Below are 6,341 nucleotides of genomic sequence, written 5' to 3' on the forward strand. Positions count from 1 at the left end.
CGGCAGTATCGATATTGCTAAGATATTCTCGTAACGATGTTGATGATGATACGTGATGAGAGAAGTTCTATCTAAAAAAAAGAACGGCTTTTCTCCGCGATACCTTTTCTAAAATAATGGGCTACGAGCGGAACGAACGAACAAGAAAGGAAAAAAGAGAAAAAGGAATCCACGAGCTATCCTGCGGATCCGATAACGACCTACGTGTGTGATGTGTAAATCTTGAAAACGGCGTAGTCTCACGAACACATTCTCTCCTCAGTGGGCGGATATTACTTCTTCTAAAACGATATTCCTAAATATAGGGGTTGAGAAATCTAGGGGAAGTTGATACATAGAATCTTAAAAAATCTTTCTTTTAAAGAAAAATAGGGAATTGATGTGGATAAAATGAAAAGATGAGATAAGAAGAGAACTTCATTGGGTTTTGGATTTATTAAAGGCGGATTTGTCGGGGACGTCAACGTTTAAATGTTGGAAACCTTATGAATATTCTAGAGACAAAACCGGGATTAGATAAAGTTCTGGCCGAAATGTTAAATGTTCAACGCGCGAAGTGTTTAAGATTCAAGCAACGTTCGCAACGACGTCATATCAAAGTTCGCAACAACGCGAACATTTTGGACATATTACACTACTTGTAATGTTGTCACCTAAAAACGTTTAGTCGTGTTAATAAAATTAAAACATTCCCTAAACTATTTTATTTAATTATAAAGTAATAACTTAATTCATTCCCCTAAGAATTTCTAGAAAGTAAAATAGTTCGAAACGTTAAAGATAATTGAGTTTACTTTTATAATTTATTTCTGTAAATGTTTGGATAACCTTATTTCGAAACGTTTAAAAAGTTGTAATCGATGGTTTAATTTTTGATCAAATATAGTAAGTGTTAATAAATTTATTGATTCAATATTGTTGTTGAAACAATTTATATCATAAATTGAAACTAAAAATTATGCCTTGGGAATCAGCTTAAAGATAAGTAAAATTACACGATTTATTTTATAACTAATATAGATAACAAATCACTTAGGGTCTTATTCATTAGAGTCATTACTTAAGAAGTCCCCGGTCCTAAGGTCACTTAGATGTATTGAAGATGAGAAGTTTCCATAAGGTTTTTAATTTCAGTGAAATATATATTCCGTGAGTGAGATTCATTGAATATATAAAAAAGGTTGGAACGATTTCAGAGATATATTACAGACGATTTCTATTCCATGGATTTTTATGAAACACGTGCAGTTGAAAAACGAGCAAGTGGTCTTTGTAGCGGTCTTTATCTATCGTAGTAACATATTTAGTTCTATCTGATCGATAGGAGCTAACTAACCCAATGGTTGAAACAATTGTGCGATTTTGGATAGAATGTTTTTCTTTATTAGGATCAGACCTCCACAAAATCCACGTTTGAACCCGAATCTATTCAATTGTGTTTTGATATCAATTTCATGTTACCCCCTAATCTCCTATTAATAAATGCGGTCGCTCTTTATAAATCAAAAACAAATAAATTTATCTGTCGGTATTGAATTTGTACGTAAAAAGATTTACGATTAAATATAAAATGCTGTCGTTTCTCTTCCACACAGTATTTATTTCCTATTTTCAAAAGAAGCGCTCACTTTTATTAATAAGAAAGTTTTCATGAATTTTCAGCAAATAAACTTTTTATATTACCACAAATATTGATTCTCGCCGCATTCAACTCCCAGGAAGACCACTGTTCACATATTCTCTAACAGCATGCGTAAAATGCGGTGGCACACTATGTTGCATAATCTGGAAATTCCGTATTGGTTTTTGAGATGAATTAGAAAACATCTGGTCTGTAGAATTGTCAAACATTGCGGTAAAATAATCGTTCCCCCGTAAATCCCATAAGTTAAAAGAATGATATATAGTTACGTATTCAGATGCTATGCCAAACAATTTTCTACCTCTTTTTGTAATTATCATAAATCCCCATTGTTTTAAATTTTCAGTATGCGTTTGTCAAAAACTGAATTAAATTCTTTTTCAGAGTTACTTTTGTTGCTATTTTGAAGAAGCTCTATATGAAAAATATATGGACTTTAGAACGTAGATATAGGACTTTGGAAAAGCTTTAGAACACTTTTATTAGTAGAATGTTATGTCGCTGGTGCATAACTAACTATTTAAAAGACTTTTTCTTGATAATTGTTCAACAGTTTCCTTGCGTAGCGGAAAGGTTTTTCTGCCGTAGCTTTTTAAAGCAACACCTCCTATATAACTTTTTAAATACAGCATTACTCCTTTTACTTCAAATTCATTTTTTATGTTAAGGCTTTTACCTCTAACTTACTTCTGTTTTCCTCATATTTCCTCGAAATTATTTCTACGTTCCTACGTGTTCTCTCACTGGCTACCTTTCCCTTTTCAGCGTCGTTTGGTCTGTGGTTTTATCTGTTCTATTTTATTCTCTTATTCATCTGTCCATTTAGATTTAACACTGCGGTAGCGGGTATGTTCAGTTCATGTGTGTAACTGTGTTCAGTACTACAACTCTGCCTGTACATCCCTTCTTATACAAGGCATTTCTTCTGATGTCAATCTATGTTTCGCCTTCTGTGCTTTAATATATTCTGCATTATTTACCTTAGACAGTCGAGGATTTTTCAATCATTATGCTGCGCTATTAATATACTGTACTGTATATTTTTGTTTCCAATTTTGTCAAGCAGCAGCTTATCATACTGATATATATATGACGGATTTCCAAAACCGTTCTATGGTGGACTATAGCCAATATCCCTTCCTCTGATAATAGTATCAATAACTTCCAAGAGTGCAGTAGCGCAACTGTACCCCGATCTAAAACTAGACTGGGTATCTGTTAATATGGAAAAGGTTTCCAAATGTTGTCTTAGTCGACAAGCGGCAATCCGTTCTAATATCTTAGATATTGCAGGTAATATATTGATCGGTCTTAAATCATTATGATTGACAAGATTAGTAATCTTCGGTATCAGTGCAACCAAAGCAACGCTCCAGCAAGCTGGAAAAACAAAAAACTCAAGACAATAGTTGATAATGTGACATATATGAGGCAAGATAACTGTACAACACAGTACCAGCATTCTTTTAATTGAAAGCAACATGTCCACAACCTCCCATTCTGAGGCTAAAGATAATTCCAGCTTTTTAGTAACCATAGGTATCACATTTGACGAAAAAAGGTGATTAATTCAGTATCACCCTGCGAGTTATTCTGAGAGGACAAAAATAAATTATTCAAAGCATCGACATCAACAAGACCTTCAGGAATAGAACGCTGACTTGTATTTACAATACCCATTTTCCTGAAACTACCCTACAATTCCCGACTACTTCTGCTCTTCAACATATACTCAAGGTACGCCTTCTTTTCCCTTTGATCACTAGAATTAGTAAAATTACGCAACACCTTATAGGCAAGGTAATCGTATTCATTTTTAGTCCTTCTAAATTTCGAGTAAGCATCATCTCTGAGCTTCATCAAGAATTTAATGTTATCAGTTATCCAATGACGAACATTTTTCCCTGCTGCGATAACTCGAAAGGGAGCATGGACATCGGATAATAAAATATTTTCAAGGTATGTGGTATCATGGTTAAAAAATTTTAAATCTCTGAAGCGAATTGGTAGTGGCTTAGACTTAAACCCACCTGCGAACCCTAATTCTATACAAACTATTGCATAGTCTGCAACGTTATGAACAGGCAACACAGCTCCGCCCAGCAGTCGAGTATTAGAAGTTACAATTATATGGTCAATAAGCGAGGCGGAAGTTGACGTAACCCTGGTCGCAGCATCAATTCCCTGACACAGACTAAAGGATTCTTTAAGGGACAAGTAAGAGATCCAAAAGATCAATATTAAAATCACCCATACAGATTAAGTTAGCTGTTAGAGGAACAAACGCAGAGAGAGTAGCATCAAGGGTATTCAAAAAGCTAGGCATACCAGTATGAGGTATGTATATCACTATCATCACAATATCCTTGCATCGTATCCGTATCAGCAACTGCTCAATAAAGGAAAGAACCTCATCCATCGTAACACCGTTTACATCCCTAACATAAATACCAACACCTACACCAATACACGTTATTCGACCTGTAAAAAATGAGAGTAGTGCTCGATACAAAATAAGGAATAATCATTTCCAGGTTATAGCCAAGTCTTTGTCAAGGTAAAGACATCGTACGCTTCAGCAACAATTAAGTCTCTTACCGCAACAAAGTGATCAGGCAAGGAGCGAACATTCAAATACCTATCTTCATAGTACTCACAGCAGAGAAAGACGAAGAAGTAACCCTACAAACTTATGAATGTACTCGTAAAAGAAGCTACAAGTTCTAAGAATTCAGATTGTCAACAAGAATTGAATCAACTCGCACCCTAGTTTACACTAACACAATACTCAAGCAATTGGCATATTATAAAATATAATGTGAAAGAAAAAAAACAACAAACAAAAAAAAATCAAATTAATAAACAACAATAATCAAAATTAATATCAATGAATAGTAAACATACAAGTAAAATAACTACCATATAATTTATAAAATATAAAGCAAGAAAAAAAAAATTAGTTACAAAATATCAAAACAACTGACACAAAAAAAAATATATATATGTAACCCTATTGCGGGTGCTTACGGCTAATTCAGTGAAGACGGGTGTGAGTAAATAAAACAGTGATGTAAAAAAAAATATAATACGAATTAAATTTATTAAATGTTGAGCGCCAGAAATTTTTGAGAGAAATTTCAAACTCCAAAACAATGCAAAATACCTTTTAAAATCAATAACAAAAATAAATAACTCTGGTCCGCATAAGCTTATGTATCCCCTCACAACAACATTAAGAAAATGCATAAAAAAATTTAAATAATATCTCGAACAAAATAAAGAAAACAAAACAAAAAAATATTTACTAACTTCAATTATTGAAATCAAAATCAATTAATACTCCTAATCAAATAAATGATATACTTCGAAGAAAAAAAAAATCATTAAGCTATTCAACTCAGATGTTGAATTCAATAAACAAATAAGGTAAGTACAATCACGATAATACCGAAATAAAGAATTCAATCTTAATTACTCGACACAGGTAAGTTGATTCGTAATTTAAAATAGTTAAATTCACTTATCTGGTTTATCTTCTTTTTTTTTTTTTTTATTTTTTTTTGTTTAAGGTCTCCACCAAGGTTCACCAGGATACCACGCTAGCGATGACGTAAACACTTATGAAGATCTCCAATCAATCTGCTCCTGATTAATTAAGTACGGTGAGTACTCGAACATTAGTAGAACAGTAGTTTTATAATTTCGAAACTAGTACTATCTTGAAAACTAGTATAAGTTGAAACCTAGATACAGTTAAATATATTTAAATTAATTTTTGTTTCCAGATAAATCGATAATTCACGCCAAGATGGTGTACAAACCTTAGTTGTTGGTCGGTTTCCACAGATTCTTTTCGAAAGGTTATAACTTCCGCATAAGCGAATGGTGATGATGTTAACCAAAAATACTCAAAAACACACCACACTACACTGGGATAGAATAATCGCTCAATAAATTCCCTTTTTCTAAGGTAAGTAAGAACTTTTTACTCTAAACGAACGTCTTTCCCAAAACCTTTCGTTCAACTCTTCTTTTCAGAAAAATGCACCAATCGTCCACGCGCAAACTGGTTTTCCGAGTTCGACGTCACGCCACATGTTTTCAAACAAAAATAAAATACAATTTTTCAATTTTACATCGAGCAATAAAATAAACGAATATAAACCATTGCGCTTTGAAAATCATTTAAAAACCCTCAAAAAAAAAATCAAAATCAACTCCAACCGTAACACAACAATAACAAAAATTTTAATAACAATAAAGCAGTCAACAATTAAGTTACATTATTCCCACATAAGTACAGTTACATTCACTACAGACGTTTATTGACATCGTTCATACATTTAACAAGGTACTTACGATTATTTAATTTCACAAAAATTTTTCCATCCATTGATCACACCTAATCACGACCAACACTGTTTTGTACATCCCTAAGCAAATTGTAATGTATTTTCGTAAGATCTTCACTTATAAAATAACCAGCGCCACAAAACGTTCGACGACTTGACATCACTAACGACCGATGTTCGTAGCTAGTAAATTTTACTATTACACTACGAGTTCCTTCCTTAGGTGAACCAACGGGATGACATCTATGGATACTGCGTTCGGGCAATACAATATTCATTTTGTTCTTAACACGTCAGCTGCTACCATACAACCAATTAAGTAATTCCCTAGGGGCCACTGTAAAAGA

The 6,341-nt window shown here is 33.2% G+C and overlaps 1 long non-coding RNA gene across 1 annotated transcript; it reads left to right on the plus strand.

Annotated features, from left to right (window-relative positions):
- The first annotated feature begins 5,145 nt into the window (after nucleotides 1–5,145).
- On the plus strand, nucleotides 5,146–5,755 carry LOC111418284 (uncharacterized). Its single transcript, XR_011641985.1, has 3 exons — nucleotides 5,146–5,304; nucleotides 5,428–5,612; nucleotides 5,681–5,755. It is a non-coding gene; the product is annotated as an uncharacterized lncRNA (long non-coding RNA).
- Nucleotides 5,756–6,341: the final 586 nt, after the last annotated feature.

Source organism: Onthophagus taurus, chromosome 11 (genome assembly GCF_036711975.1).
Source record: "Onthophagus taurus isolate NC chromosome 11, IU_Otau_3.0, whole genome shotgun sequence".
Taxonomy (NCBI): Eukaryota; Metazoa; Arthropoda; class Insecta; order Coleoptera; family Scarabaeidae; genus Onthophagus; species Onthophagus taurus.